The following is a 14816-nucleotide window of genomic DNA, read 5'->3' on the forward strand; positions in this document are numbered from 1 at the left end:
TACAAATCCTGTCAATATAATATTATTATCGTAATACCTATTCCATGGCGGTTTATCGTACGGGCATAATTTTCACAAACTTGTCGGAGCCTCAGATATCCGCGTACCTAAAATCACCGCTGTTTGAGAGTATGTTTTATTGAAATCAGTGTTCGAAATATACCGGAACGAGGACCGAACCAGAACGCGAGCTCCAGTTCATGAAATCTCCGATATTACCGCTTCGTTTTGGAAATTTTTTTTTGACCGTCTGCATAGCTATCCTATACACAAGGCAGCTATAGGTGGCTATCAGCGGTAGTTTATCATATTTATGTATTGAGGTGGTTAATTGTTACAATAAGTTAACCGTCTTACTAAACTGTCAAAAAGTACTATGTTTTAACTGACCGTCTCTTGGCTGTGTTAACTTTTAGAGTGAGATAGACAGTTTTGACAGTTTAAACGGTTAACTTATTGTAACAATTATAATACCTCAATACATAAATATGATAAACTACCATCGATAGCCGTCGGTATCCGCATTGTGTATAGAAAAAGACCCCCTGAGCTTGGTAGGCCATATAAAAAATCGAACACACTTATTTTTCTAAAATACAGTATACAGCAAAATAAAGTACTTATAGACTTACGTATAATTCGACGAATATATAAATAATTTCGGAAAATTGTAAAACGCTCCGGTTCGTAAAATTTTCCATTTCGAGCATTGATTCAAATGCTCTAATCGTCATTCTAATTCTCAAACAGCGGTAGTTTTAAGTACACAGAGGTCTGAGGCGCTGATAAGTTTGGAGGCCCCTTATGATTAAAAAAAACTTTGATGTCGGTACTTTCTAACGAAGCGACCGACCGCATCGTCTGCTTTATTCAAACCCGTTGTTGATACAAGACAGTTAAAACGATCGCATTAATTTCTTCATACTCTCTATGCTTCATACTCTTGGTAGTAATGGCTTGTGTGTTTCTGATAATCCTTCTGGATCGGAAGCATCCGTTTTGTTTGCTTGTTCTATCAAGGTGCAGAATTAACCTGTCATTAGTAATGCCATTTGGGAGGGCGATAATTATTATGTTTAATCAAATCGCTTCGTATAATGATACATTCCACGTACGTGTGGTGAATTTAGGTGAACGTTGTTGTATATGTTTTTAAGATAGGGTCTAGGGTCTATCAACCTAGTTCACCTTGTGTGCTTCCACGTACCTACCTACTTTTATTTTTATTATTTTATTATTAACACAATATATTAGGTACCATGTATTTTTATATCAATGTTTAACACTTATTTTTATGTTATGCTCATTATAATATGTAGAACAAATAAATTTGAATTTGAATAATGTGCCGCCCTAATCCTAAAGGCTTCATTACATTGGCAGACTCGCAGATCCAACCAGATCCAACGATCCACGCCGACCGTCATGACGTTGTCTTTACACTATAATATAATCAATTACACGCAACGATTCGATCGCATTGGTTCTTGCCTTTGGTTGGTTTGAAATAAACATAGTGTTGCTATTATTAAAAATAGAGGTTGACCGAAAACTATTTCTTCGTTAGATTGGTGGCACACTGAACACTAAAGTTTTCCCTCGCAATTTTACGTCAAAACTCAGCTGTCAAACCTAGCCTCGCAAGCGGGCGGTAGCTTCGGATATTTTCGTACGTTTTCGGCAATCTTAGCTTGAATCTTCGTGATTCGTGGCAGACGGAAATAGGATTGGTTCAAATTTGCTCACGATCGTTTACGATCCCGGAAAACCATAGATACTAGATTTTGTCAATCGTGGCAGACGATCGGGCCAGACGCAATCTGCCAATATCCAAAGCACAAATTACATTGGCAGATTGCGTCTGGCCCGATCGTCTGCCACGACTGTCAAACTCTATTCTCTATGGTTTTCAAGAATCGTGAGCGATCGGGACAAAAGTGGAATTTTTTCTATTATTCCGTCGTGTGATCCATTCATTAGCAAGCGAAGATTGCCGAAAGCGTACGAAAATAGCCGAATACGCGCCCGCTTGCGAGCCACGCAAACGGTCGGTCATTCTACTGCTCGATTTCAACAACTACAAGATGGCGAAATCTCGAAAAAAAATATGGACTAGCGCTGACGACACGGTCCTCGTCGAATTAATACACGCCATTTGACATATATCTATACTCGCTACAATTAGTCTTAATCGATTGGTTTCGCCCAGTTATTAATGATGTAAATTAACAATAAGTATACAAAACTTTCTATAAATGTCAAACGGTCGCGCAAATTTCAACAGATGCTCGCTAGGTTTGACAGCTCAGTTTTTTGTCATAAAATTGCGCGGAAATACGTTCAGTGTAGCCACCAATCTTAGAAATATCTAGTTTTTGGTCAACCTTTATTTTTAATAATAGCAACACTATGTTTATTTAAAACCAATCAAAAGCAAGGACCAACGCGATTGAATCATGGCGTGTAATTGCAAATAGTGTTAAAACGTTGGCCACGACGGTCGTTGGATCGGGTTGGGTCTGCGCATCTGCCAATGTAATTAAGTCTTGAGAAACAACGAGACACTCGAATTGTTAAATACGTGCAATTGATATTATTAACGGTTGATGATTGCTTAATGTCTGCGAATCTAACTCGTGTAATTAGAGCTCAAAGTCAAAAATGTAAATGTAAATGGAAATGTAAAAATGTTTTCAAGAAAACAACGCATTTTCCTCGCTTAACTACCGACTTAAATCCGCAAAAACATGATTTGCAAAATATGCTGATTTTATTTGGCGTAATGAATGGTGGCCATTATAATGTGCGTTGATATCCATTACCATTAGTGGATAAATAAAATTTTAAACACCACAAAGGATTTTATTTCGTATTATATTAGGCGCCTAATGAGCAGCTTTACCTAATACATACATAATAATAAGTTTCACAACGCACTTCTCGTTTGGATGATGTTAGCTTCAGTTTTTAGTACCTACGATAAACGCATTATCACTAGGTACCTAGGTACATACCAGTGGCGAAGGGTGGAGGTAGGCTGTTAAGAGCCGACATAAATTGTGCACATTAAACTTTGTTAGTCATACGTATTTGTTTTTATTGAACTAAGACTACAATTTACAGATGGTGTTGGTTAGTTTTTAAAAAATCAATTAAGCCCTGTCCAAAACAATGACATTATACTGATGTGTTGAATTTTACCAGTACATTAAGCAGCACAAAAAACTCTTCAGGAAGTAAAATCTTCAGCTATGTAGGTAGTGAGATATCCCGGGACCTGGTGGCTAGCTCGGGATGTTGGTAGGACCCGGGATTCACAAAAATTAAAACTAAATTGGTATCTGTTTCATGGTAGGGTTAAATTTTATTAATATATTTTTATTATATTCGGTTTATATTTTTAGATTACACACACTTCCAATGTTTTATGGACTAATTTTTGTTTCGTTATTAATAATTATTAATCGTTCACAATTATGGCCTTTCACTCCGTATCCCACTTTTCACTTCCATGCTCGATTTTAATTTATTTTACTCTCTGAGTCGTGAGGGCCAGTGTTTTTCATTTTTAAAATGGCGACCCTCTACTCTCTTCTTTCTCTCGACAGTGTTGCCATCCTTCCCTTACATACTCCTTATTATTAAATTCCTTTGACTTTCATCTCTTTTATTCGGCAAATTCTTCTCTGACATACTATTATTATAATTAGATATACCTATACAATTCATACGTGCTAAGTACATGTTAAACATTTTGACAGTTAATCAAGGAATAATGGACGTACGTACGCCCATTGTTGACTAGGAGGTTAGGTGACATGGTTATACCTAATAATTAATTTAATCTATCGGGAGAGGCCCAATAATCATGGGTATGACGGTAGGTGTCTACAATTAATACGCGAGTGTCGGGAAAAAATATTGTTTAATATTATTTCCAATTTTGATAGTTAAAGAGTTTTGTAGTTTTTGTTGTGTCATTTATGATTGATATTACTTATAGAAATAAACATTATAAACATTGAACTGTGCGTTTTTCTAGGTTGTCCCGCTTTTTGTTCCTTAATCCAGATTTTTTAAATTTCACATGGTACCTACGCTGCTACATACAGTAATGTCAAGTCCCGATTTAATGGAGTGGACGAGTAGGAAGTCGTGAGCATTTATTTATATATCCCAGGATAGTGGATTTCATGGTATTCTGTCGTGTCAGAGCGAGAGATGAGCCGCTAAGAATTGTCAGTAAAGTTAATAATTATTCAGTAGAAATGGAGAGCAAACATTGAAAGTACATAAAGGCAAAAAAAGAATTCAAGAATTTGTAATTTTTCATACAAACTTTGAAATGCTACCGCACCGCATATTATTTTTGTGTTCCCTGATAAATATCATAAAAAGAAAGTAACGATGCTCTAACATTGACACCTCGTATCTGACATTCAATATGTTAGATAGGGGGAATTCAAATGTTATATGTAGGTAGGTAATCAAATTAAATAAAAACAAAAATACAGTTAGTATCTACCTTAAAAAATAAACTATATTATTTGTGTACTTACTAAATTCCTCCCTGTCAAAAATATTGGTGTCAGATACGAGGTGTCAATATTAGAACGTCGTTAATGAAAACAATGTATTTTTGGTCCCTTATATAATATTAAATAAAATAGCTATGTTCGCCAACGACCATACCATGTTGAAAGCACCGGTTCTCGTCCGATCACCGAAGTTAAGCAACATTGGGCGCGGATAGTACTTGGATGGGTGACCGCTTGGGAACACCGCGTGCCGTTGGCTTCAAATTTTTTGCTGCATTTTCCGGAATAACCGTAGAGCGCCGTATTGCATGGAATGGTTGATTTTTTTTACAATACAAGATAAATACAAAATATTGTACCATATAAAAAGTACCTTCGGTCTGTCGGAGCGTTGCAACGATCGTTAACTATATACATATTATTATTTGGTTAATAACTCTGCAAGCATTGATACTAATATGGTAAGTAATGATTTCAAACTTTTTCGTTTCATGGCGCCTTTTATACTGTGCACACACGGAAAAATGTGCTGTGTATAGGCAACAATGCAATTAAATTAAGTACCTACATTTTTTGACCATGTCTTTTTCTATAATCTAAGACCATGTCCTATCCTAATAAGACCACAGAGTGGAGATTTGTATTAGTAGATTTTTCTTTTTACGAGAAATGGATGCTCAACCTATTAGATCTATATTTTGACTCCAAACACAAATTAAAAAACAATGTAATACGTAGGCACTTATTATTTTTGCCAGAACTAGGATTCGAACCTGGGAAATAGAATATTATTATCATGTCTTCAAATTTATTGGTAGGTAGGTATTTGCAACATACGAGTATATTTCGAAATGTGTATACCTATAAATAATAGGTATACACATTTTGAAATAATGTAATCATATTTATGTCATCAATATAGTCTGAACACGCACGATGGCCGCGTGGCTTAAGCGTTGGACTATCATGCCGTGGGTCTCAGGTTCGAATCCTGGGTCTGGCAAGTACATATATATTGTTTTTCAAATTGTGTGTGTCAGGGTATGGACCTATTAGGTTGAGCAAGTGGCTGACATCCATTTCTCGTAAAAAACAAAATCTGTTAATACAAACCTCTACTATGTGGAGGCCCACATGATCCTATTAGGATCGGACATGGTCGGAAAAAAAATAGTTTGTTATACAATATTAGGGGGCATTTTATTGTCCTGACATACTTACTTTATCGGGGCATTGGGATAATAATAAAAATGGGTCATATTAGGGATATATGGGATATATGGGACGTACCTATAATATATGGGATGTCTGGCCACCTTCACTCATCGATTACCGTGCGTTTACCTCACCTGATAACATGATGTCCAATAGCTAGAGCGATAGAGGATATAAGAACTAGATAAAGATAAAGATAGAGAACAACAATTAGTTTTATTATGAGGTGCGGCGATTTGAAAAATAATATTCACATCTCGACTCTAGTGCCACTGCCGCACCGTGCACTTCAAGTTAAAGTTGTCGTATTACACGCCTACAAACTGCCAAATGTCATTGAATGTATGAAAATTTTCAACAAATGCAATGCACCTTTATAATATACAATGTAATACGATACAATATGTTAAAAAGACCAGCGCATGGGTAAAGCGACTTGCATTGAATCGCTGTGATTATTTATATACCTAATCGTCCTAACACGCATGCGCTGTGGCGTGGCCACGTGACAGTGTGTGTATGTAAGGACAATTTTCGCGCCTAAATTCTACATTCTAAGTAAAGTGTCATTATAGGACTATAGGTAATATAAACGCGATATTATAATATAACAATAAATACTTACCGCGATATTACGTTTATATAATTCAAGTTCAAGTTGTTGTTTTAGGTTAACCTAACCTCAAAGTGACAAAATATGAAATGTTTCGGGATTTCACACGAGTGAAAATTGACTTAAAATCTGAAAATTTTCGTATGACAGTGTTACTAGCAGTTTCGATAACCGCATTGTATACTTACATAATTTGTTCCATGATGACCTTAACATTTCGGAGTTATTTCTCATTAAGAAAATAATAAAAACGTGTTATGGAGTTAACTAGTTGGAATAGAGCTGTTGAATTGAACATTGAACTTGCGACTTCCTGCGTTTTGCGGTAATGTAATAAAGGGTAATTAATGTATGAAGGGCCTCATACTTGTCTTATTAATATAACTATTTATTAGCAATATTTTTAATGTGATTTGTCATATATCTGATTCTATACGGTCTCAAAAGCTTTAGAAAATACCAATAAAATAATTCTATTTGTAGATATATTAGTATATAATATGTAAATTGTGCTTTTGGCCGCCTGAATAATGTCTTCAAACCTTCCACTGTGCCTAAAGCGCAGAGTGTTCAACCAGTGTGTGCTTCCCGTGATCACATATGCGTGAGAAACATGGACACTAAGTAAAAGAGAGATCCAGAAACTTAGAGTAGCACAACGTGGTATGGAGAGGTGCATGCTGGGCATAACGCGAAAGGACAAAAAGAGGAATGAGTGGATAAGGAAGCAGACAAGGGTTTGCGATGTAATATAGTTTATGAAAAGCTTTAAATCGAGATGGGCTGGACACATAGCTCAAAGAAGAGACAATCGTTGGATAAATCTAGTCATCCAGTGGTATCCAAGAAGTACAGAACGTCCGCAAGGTAGACCTAGAGGCCACTGGATCGATGAAATGATAAAGTTCTGCGGAAGTACGTGGCAACGCAATGCACAGGACCGAGAGAAGTGGAAGCAGCTTGAAGAGGCCTTCATCCAGCAGTGGATAGATTCATGCTGCTGCTGCTGATGATGATGATGATGATGATGATGTAAATAGTCTGAAATCCATTACGCCTACTCAAAGACTGAACGTTTTTACGCGTTCATTAAATTAGTGCTAGTTTGAAATGACTATAAACTAAATTAGTTTACGTACCTAAGTATTTATTTATAGCAGCTAATTACACACAAAGTTGTTTACTGCACAATACAAAGTAAATGCCTGCAGTGAGTTAAGTTTAGTAAGCAACGGGCTATTTTGCTATCGTTATCTCTTTTTGTCCACTGCGGCGTCCATAGCGTCGTCTTTCTTGCACCGCTTTTCATGAAAACTTGTGCCAGGTGTGGGAAACCGGTGGATTTTGCACCGCGATAATAGTGTATTAATATATACATTGGCGTAAAAGTATAATATTTAAAATATTAGTTAGTAAGTATGTATAATATTTTGGTTCTTGTCTGCTTAGTGGAAGCCAGGTGCAAACAACTTTAAAAAATAGCCGATATACGGATTATTTGTTAGGTTAGGTTATCATTCTTGTATTCATGAAAATTGCCGCTATTCCCGCCTGGCTGCTAGTAAACAGACTTTTATACTAATATTTTTTATTTATTTGCTCCAAAATCCGATGTGGATATTGACTGAAGAGATGTACAACATATGGATGTGAGCTTATAAATTAACCCCGAGCTCTGAACAGCACACATTGATTTATTTCAGAGAAGAAATTCGATCCTGAAACCGACGACTTCATGAGCCGATATATACTACCATTCGTCCTTCGTGGGCAATATAATATTAGTAACTTCTTCAGTTTCATACTAGTTATTTTGAATGCCGTTCGTTCAATAGAATAGTTTTGTTCCAGTATGTGTATCGACACAGAACATATTATTAATAAAGATAGAAGTGTGAAAACCAGTCACCATGGACCAAAGTTTTGAAGTAGCGTTCGCGGACACAAAGCACGCCGACTGTCTTCAAATATTGAATGCGCGTTTAAACTTTAATGCATATTATGAAACAGACGTAAGTATTGAAAATAATATAAATTCGTTAAAACTCCCTCTAAACGTATTTCATAAACGCAATGTTTTCGCGTACGCAGCGGCGGTTTTCCATAAAGCGCACGTTGCGGTCGCTTCGCAATTAAGTACCGACATACTTGTCAGCGCCTCAGACCTCCACGTAGCAAAAACCCCTGCTGTTTGGGAGTAGGTTTCATAAAAATGCTCTAATCTTCAGTAGATTGTGTGTAAGTTATTTTTTCAAGATTTTTGTTACATTTGCCATAAACCTTAAAATCATAATAACATAGGCAAGTATACACCTAACAATTTTGCGTAAAAATTCAGACTAAAAGTGAAAGGGGAGGGGGGTATTCTAAATTTGCTTAAGGGCGGCATTTTACCTAGGGACGTCGCTGACGTTTAGCTTCTATGTTACTTTCCACTCGACTAAAATACTTTCATAATCTCAACTAGGCTTATTAAAAGTAGGTACAGATGATTAGTAGAGTTGCTACTTCATAACTTTGCACTCCGGCTCTAGGATGAAAATGATTTTTATAAATAGGTAAGTATTGATCTGATTTTATGCGAGGAAATAGGCAAAGGGGCATATCAGTGTAGTAAAAAGTGCAAAAAAAGTTATTAAACGTGTACTCTACTAAGCCCGTGTAAACAACCGTTAATGCAAAGTGCGATTAATTTCCACACGATATAATAGATCTGCTGACCAGCAAATGGTTACCGATAACTGCAGTTACATTCGGAGCGGGTAAAAACATCAAGGCATGATGGATTGCCCTGGCAAATAATAACAATTTTAGCATCAAAGCGACGTTAAATTCTATGGCCGAGGGGATAATAAAATATGACCGGCTATGATGATGGTGATGACGATCACTCAAGCGATGGCCGCGGACGCCGAAAGTTATCGCATGTCTAATCATCTCATGTTAACGTCACGTCACGAAAGATATCATCTTAGGGATTGGGATAGAGATTGAAAAAAATATGTCGCAACATGTAACCGTAACCTATAGCAGTGTTTCCCAAACTTTCGACATCTGTGTAGGTACCCCTTCAATAATTTTTGTAACACTGAGTACCCCTTGTCAAAAAAAAAATTCCATATACCTACTTTAATAACAGGCAAAATATATTTCTTTTTTGCTTTTTAAAAAAATAAATAAAACGAAAAATATCATTCATTATAAAATATAAATAAAAATTATATTATAAATAACTTTCATTATCACCAATGAGAAGGATGAAATTGTTTATGTTGAGACAGAACACCATAATTTGGTTCCCTGGTTGTTAATTTTAATCTGAGATGCGGTTCCACCAATGACATTAATATAGATGAAGCATCTGGAGAAAAATATGACACTCACTTTTTTGTCGGGTCTGCCGAATGGCATAATCTGTTCTAACGCCATGGCGATAAAAGTGATATTGCTATAAATTCCCGATGCTTTTTGTCGGGTCTGCCGAATGGTTCGGTTCGAACGGGTTCGCTCAAATGAACATTGACACTAGAAACACTGTTCTAATGCCATTGCAATAAAGGTGATATTGCTATAAATTCCCGATGCGTGATATCGCATAATAGAAATTGCGTGACGTCTACCTATACATGTGCGTACATCGCTATGCGCGAATTTACTTGCTAGCTACTGTATTGAGTGCGTTGTCCATTAATAATGTCATTGGGTTCCACATCCAAAAGCCTGTTCCTTTTTTTACTTGATGTCTACAAATGCTAAAAAAAACACCTTTCCATAGATATGAAGTTGGAAAAGGCAAGTTGTATTTCAGGACTTTCTCTGTTAAAACTGGATACACATGTTTCATTTGCAACCAGAATGATGTTTAAGTACACTCCTTATATTTAGTTTTTAAGAATCCGTCTGAAGCTAATTCCAACAGTTGCTCTTCTTCCGCATGCGATAAACCTTCTAGCATGGATGTTGTATTGGTGTCGTATTAAAGTGCCTGGAAGACAACAATGAGTGTAGAAGGTAGGGAAGAAATATGAGATGGGATTTACGGTTTGATAATTGGCACCAACAAAACTATACAACCTTTAGAAGAATCATAGTTACAAATTTACCACACAAATGTGCAATAATGATTATATAGTAATTTAACGAATACGACAGCGGGTGTATGCATCTTTACAGCATCTATGGACCGGACGTCACTGCTCCCAATGTATTTTAAAATGAAAATCGACACTTCGACCAACACGTTGACATTTCGATATAGCATAGGAATGTGCACTCAGTATATTGTTTTAAAATTACGTATTATACAAGTTTCTCCTATGTACAAGTCCATCGAGGGAATATGTACTGAACTATCCATCATGGCCGTTATACCGGCGTAAATTTTTAATGCAGGGCTGCCCGCTTAGTTCTATTCCCTAATGTAGTGGTTGTCAAACTGTTTCATTTCACGTCGCCCCTAGTAAATAAGGATGATTCTTTCATGACGCCCTGGTGTAGATTATTATATTGTTCTGAGCAGCAAACATTTTTTTTTACTGTTATAGAAAATCATTTAAATGGTTTGAACAGGTAAATATTTTCGGGTGATTAAAAATTACATTTGTGTAATGTAATTAATGCACGAAAATCCATTTAAATGAAATTCAAATATTTTGAGAGAGTAAATCCTTTACACGTATGGTGGTGATGAAGCAGAAGATTTTCAATTAAATTTTCACCGAAAATGTTGGTGGTTGGTGGCGAAATTGAGTGGTCATCTCTTCTACTTTTAATGCATTCAGATCAGGCATGTCCAACTTCAAGCAGGCTGTGATCTACTATCCAGTATTAAAACTGGCAATGATCTAAGACACTCTTCCATTGTCATTCTTCAACTTGAACAAAGGTATTATATTAAGGACAATTTTATTATACCTACATCACTAATAATTGTTATTCTCGATCGCAAAGAAAATATTAAATTGCTCATTTGTCGTGAAACCGATAAGGTTTGGTCTTTTTTGGGCACTCATTGTCAAAGTATTCTCCTACTGTGTAAAGGGCCTACCTCGTGACGGTGAGGGGAACTACGCCTCAGTTTAAAATGCGGGATTACGATCTTCTCTTTATCTCACTCCTGATATGAGTGACGAAATACAAATCAAGTAAGTAGGTATCTAATACGTCTATATCATGCGGCTTCCTCATAGTTCATTTAAAAAAGGAAATAAGTACAAATAATAACGCCAGCCATTATTACACATTTTTTTTTGGCACGTAAATATAAAAAGGTGCACCATCGCTGATATAGAAAAATATTACCTATGTTATGTACAAGTTGTCTGCAAGACCTAGCGAGACAGCTGGCTTTGTTTGTATCAGTGTCAACCTTGATTCTGTTAATTAATACAAAGTTAGTAGGTACCTACCTAAAAATAAATGAGTGAAACGAAACACATTATTATTGTAATATCGGTAGGTACCTAGGTATCATTTGAAATGCTTATCATATAATATAAAAATAATATTTCTACGCATTGTGATTTTCACAAGTAATTTATAATGTAAAAATATAATAATGTAGGTAAGTATTTTTCAGAATCTAGATTAAAAAAGATTTTGGCGCATCTCTTACAAGTAATATTAACTATCTTTCGCACGCGTCATCATCGTTTCCGTAGTGTAGCGGTTATCACGTGTGCTTCACACGCACAAGGTCCCCGGTTCGATCCCGGGCGGAAACAGTATTTTTTTACTAAATTTTTATAATTCTTTTGTACATACATAATTAAATTTTAATTATTATAAAGTGCATTTGCTCCGTAAATAAGTTTCAATAATATTCAATTAAAAGAAATCAGAAAAATGGTAAAAAAATATTGCTGAAAAAAACTGTTTATTCCATGACAAGTTTTAAATTATTTCAATTGTAAATGAATAAATATTCGCGATGCTAGATACCTATTACTAGGAATGAATAATCATATCTGATATCTAAAAAACATTTTTTTTTCAATTAACAGTAACCTAAAATGCTAAAGTAAACTACTAGCAGTTTTTTTTTACAAAATTTAAATTAGTTGTGTAAGTTATACCGCGTTCAACAGTGTGTTGAATGACATTTGAAATTGTTAAGTGCACATTTCAACAAAGTTAATCAACTTGCAAGTTGAATTGTACGAAATTGAAGATCTTTCTATTTTGAGCCCTTGTGTGTACCTAATACATTTGCTAACATCACGAAATTACTTGTATAATAGTTTCATAATTTATTTTGATTTTTCCAATAAGGTTTTAATTTTTCACTGCCTCATGGTGACATCTATTATTATAAACGAAAAACGTACATTGGCCACCTTCAGTTTGGACAAACCCGATATTATAAAATCTCGTTGGCTGAAAACTACCCCATACTAATCAGGCGATCAGTGACATCAGGTTACTTGAAGGGCGACAAATCGAGGAGAATTATTTGGAATATATAGAAATAGCTACCTACCTAAACTTAGTAATAACGAAAATATCTTTACATTAAAAAAATCAGCTCACTGGTTTTATCGGGTTCGCGATATATAGTTTACTTCCGTTTTTCTTCGACGTACTTGGTGATCAGAAACGACACGTGCAGATTTGCGAATAATTAGACTGATATTTTATTAGTAATGTATCCATACTACATATTTCTTAGATATTGGATTCATGAAAGAATGATAAAAATAGTGTATAAAAAATAAGGCGGCTTTATGGTGCTGCCTAGGGGCGGCATTTTATCTAGGGACGTCACTGCAGGCGATACCTAACTAGCTGCATCATTAATTAATACCAATACGGCGACCAATGAATGGCTTCGAATGCTTTATGAACTATCAGAAAATGTGAATGCATCATTGTGCTTCATGGCCCCCATAAGGGGGGGTTGATAGGGCTCTAACTTGGGGGCCAGTACTCAGGGGGGGGGGGACACTCATCGAACAGATGAGTGATAATATAAACGCGTCATCACTGCCGATAGGTATGTGGGCCCGTTAATGATCCTTGCCTGGGGGGCCGCTGCAGGATGTGGGGACCATGGCTATCTTATATTATAGTAAGTAAATCAATGGCATTTTCAGTATCATTTCCATGATACAATATAAAAGCTCTATCTACGCGGAGCATGATTATTCTTCAACATTTTTGGATAGTTACAATAAAACCTTCAGGATGCTCGCCAGCGAATTTATTACCACACTGGTAATAGGAGACCAGACCTACAGAAAAAAATAAACAAAAGGACAGATGACAATTAAATACGACAGAAAAAAAACACACAAAAAACACCGGATGTAATATTTCCCGAAGATGTTTTTTTTGTTATGATTTTCTTTTGTTTAACAACTTCCAGTTTGGGTACGTTTCCCTCTGATATTATCGCTAATGTTCTGTTTTTCTTTACAAAGTATTTAAACGAATTTATTGTTGTTTCGAAGATAACACAGCTCGCGTTTAACTGCAACTCGTAAAATGGCGCCCGAACAACGTGGATTAATGTGAAAGTAATTGCGTCGCATGCAAAAACTACGGGTTTGATGCAAATTGACTGCATTATTTTGTTTGATAGTCGGGCTTATATTACAAGTCTGTGCTCCGCTGCGAGAGTAGTTTCGAAAATGGTCATTTACCATTTAATTTAGAATGTTTTAGAAAGTATGTTTGTAATTTATTGCAGAATATGTACAGGATACACCATTCCATACAATATGTGAACTTCCAGGAAAGGTTATATTGTTATATTTAAACATATAATTTGTTAACAATCTGATTTGATAATTCATTGAATGTTGTTGATGCGTCATTTTTTAAGGTTACGTTACAACTGAATTGAATATTTTGCTTCTTTATAAAACAAACATGACCTATTAATATTATGTATGCCATTCTCAGACATTTAGTTTGATAAGAAAAGTGGATACATATAAAATAATATCCAATAGAAAGGAGTTTGAAACAATGAGCGATAAAGGTGCGTGGCATTTAGATTGATAAGAATAATGGTGCGATAAAGCAATTTTTTATCAAACGCACTTCAGGCATTCATTATGCTGGTTATTAATACTTGATAAGAAGAAAGGTTTAAAAGTGCGGGGATATAACAATACATTTGTCCAGCGCTCGAAATGGTTACGAACCGGAGCGCACGACAGTTTTCTGAAGAACAATACATAGTTAGCATATTTAGATGACATAGTTATCAATATTTTTGTGTATTTCATAAAAATAAGTATGTTAGATTTTCTATTATATGGCCTATCTAGTTCAGACGGTCAAATTATTTTTTCCACGAGACGGAGCGATAATTTTACCGGTTTCAGGATTTTACCGGTTTCAGGAACAGGAACGGCGCTCCGGTGCGCTCCGGTCCATTTCGAGCCCTACATTTGTCAAAAAAACTGTAGAAATCGCCTTTATTACAATATAATTATATATAGGTA

The 14816-nt window shown here is 35.7% G+C and overlaps 2 non-coding genes across 2 annotated transcripts; both read left to right on the forward strand.

The window, feature by feature from the left end:
* The first annotated feature begins 4678 nt into the window (after window positions 1-4678).
* On the forward strand, window positions 4679-4797 carry LOC147070143 (5S ribosomal RNA). The gene has a single exon (XR_015071086.1). It is a non-coding gene; the product is annotated as a 5S ribosomal RNA (ribosomal RNA).
* A 7219-nt stretch (window positions 4798-12016) lies between these two features.
* TRNAV-CAC (transfer RNA valine (anticodon CAC)) lies at window positions 12017-12089 on the forward strand. Its single transcript has one exon. It is a non-coding gene; the product is annotated as a tRNA-Val (tRNA).
* Window positions 12090-14816: the final 2727 nt, after the last annotated feature.

The sequence above is a fragment of the Rhyacophila brunnea genome, unplaced genomic scaffold (genome assembly GCF_057557595.1).
Source record: "Rhyacophila brunnea isolate RB1 unplaced genomic scaffold, BYU_Rbru_1.0 scaffold_22, whole genome shotgun sequence".
NCBI classification, from domain to species: domain Eukaryota; kingdom Metazoa; phylum Arthropoda; class Insecta; order Trichoptera; family Rhyacophilidae; genus Rhyacophila; species Rhyacophila brunnea.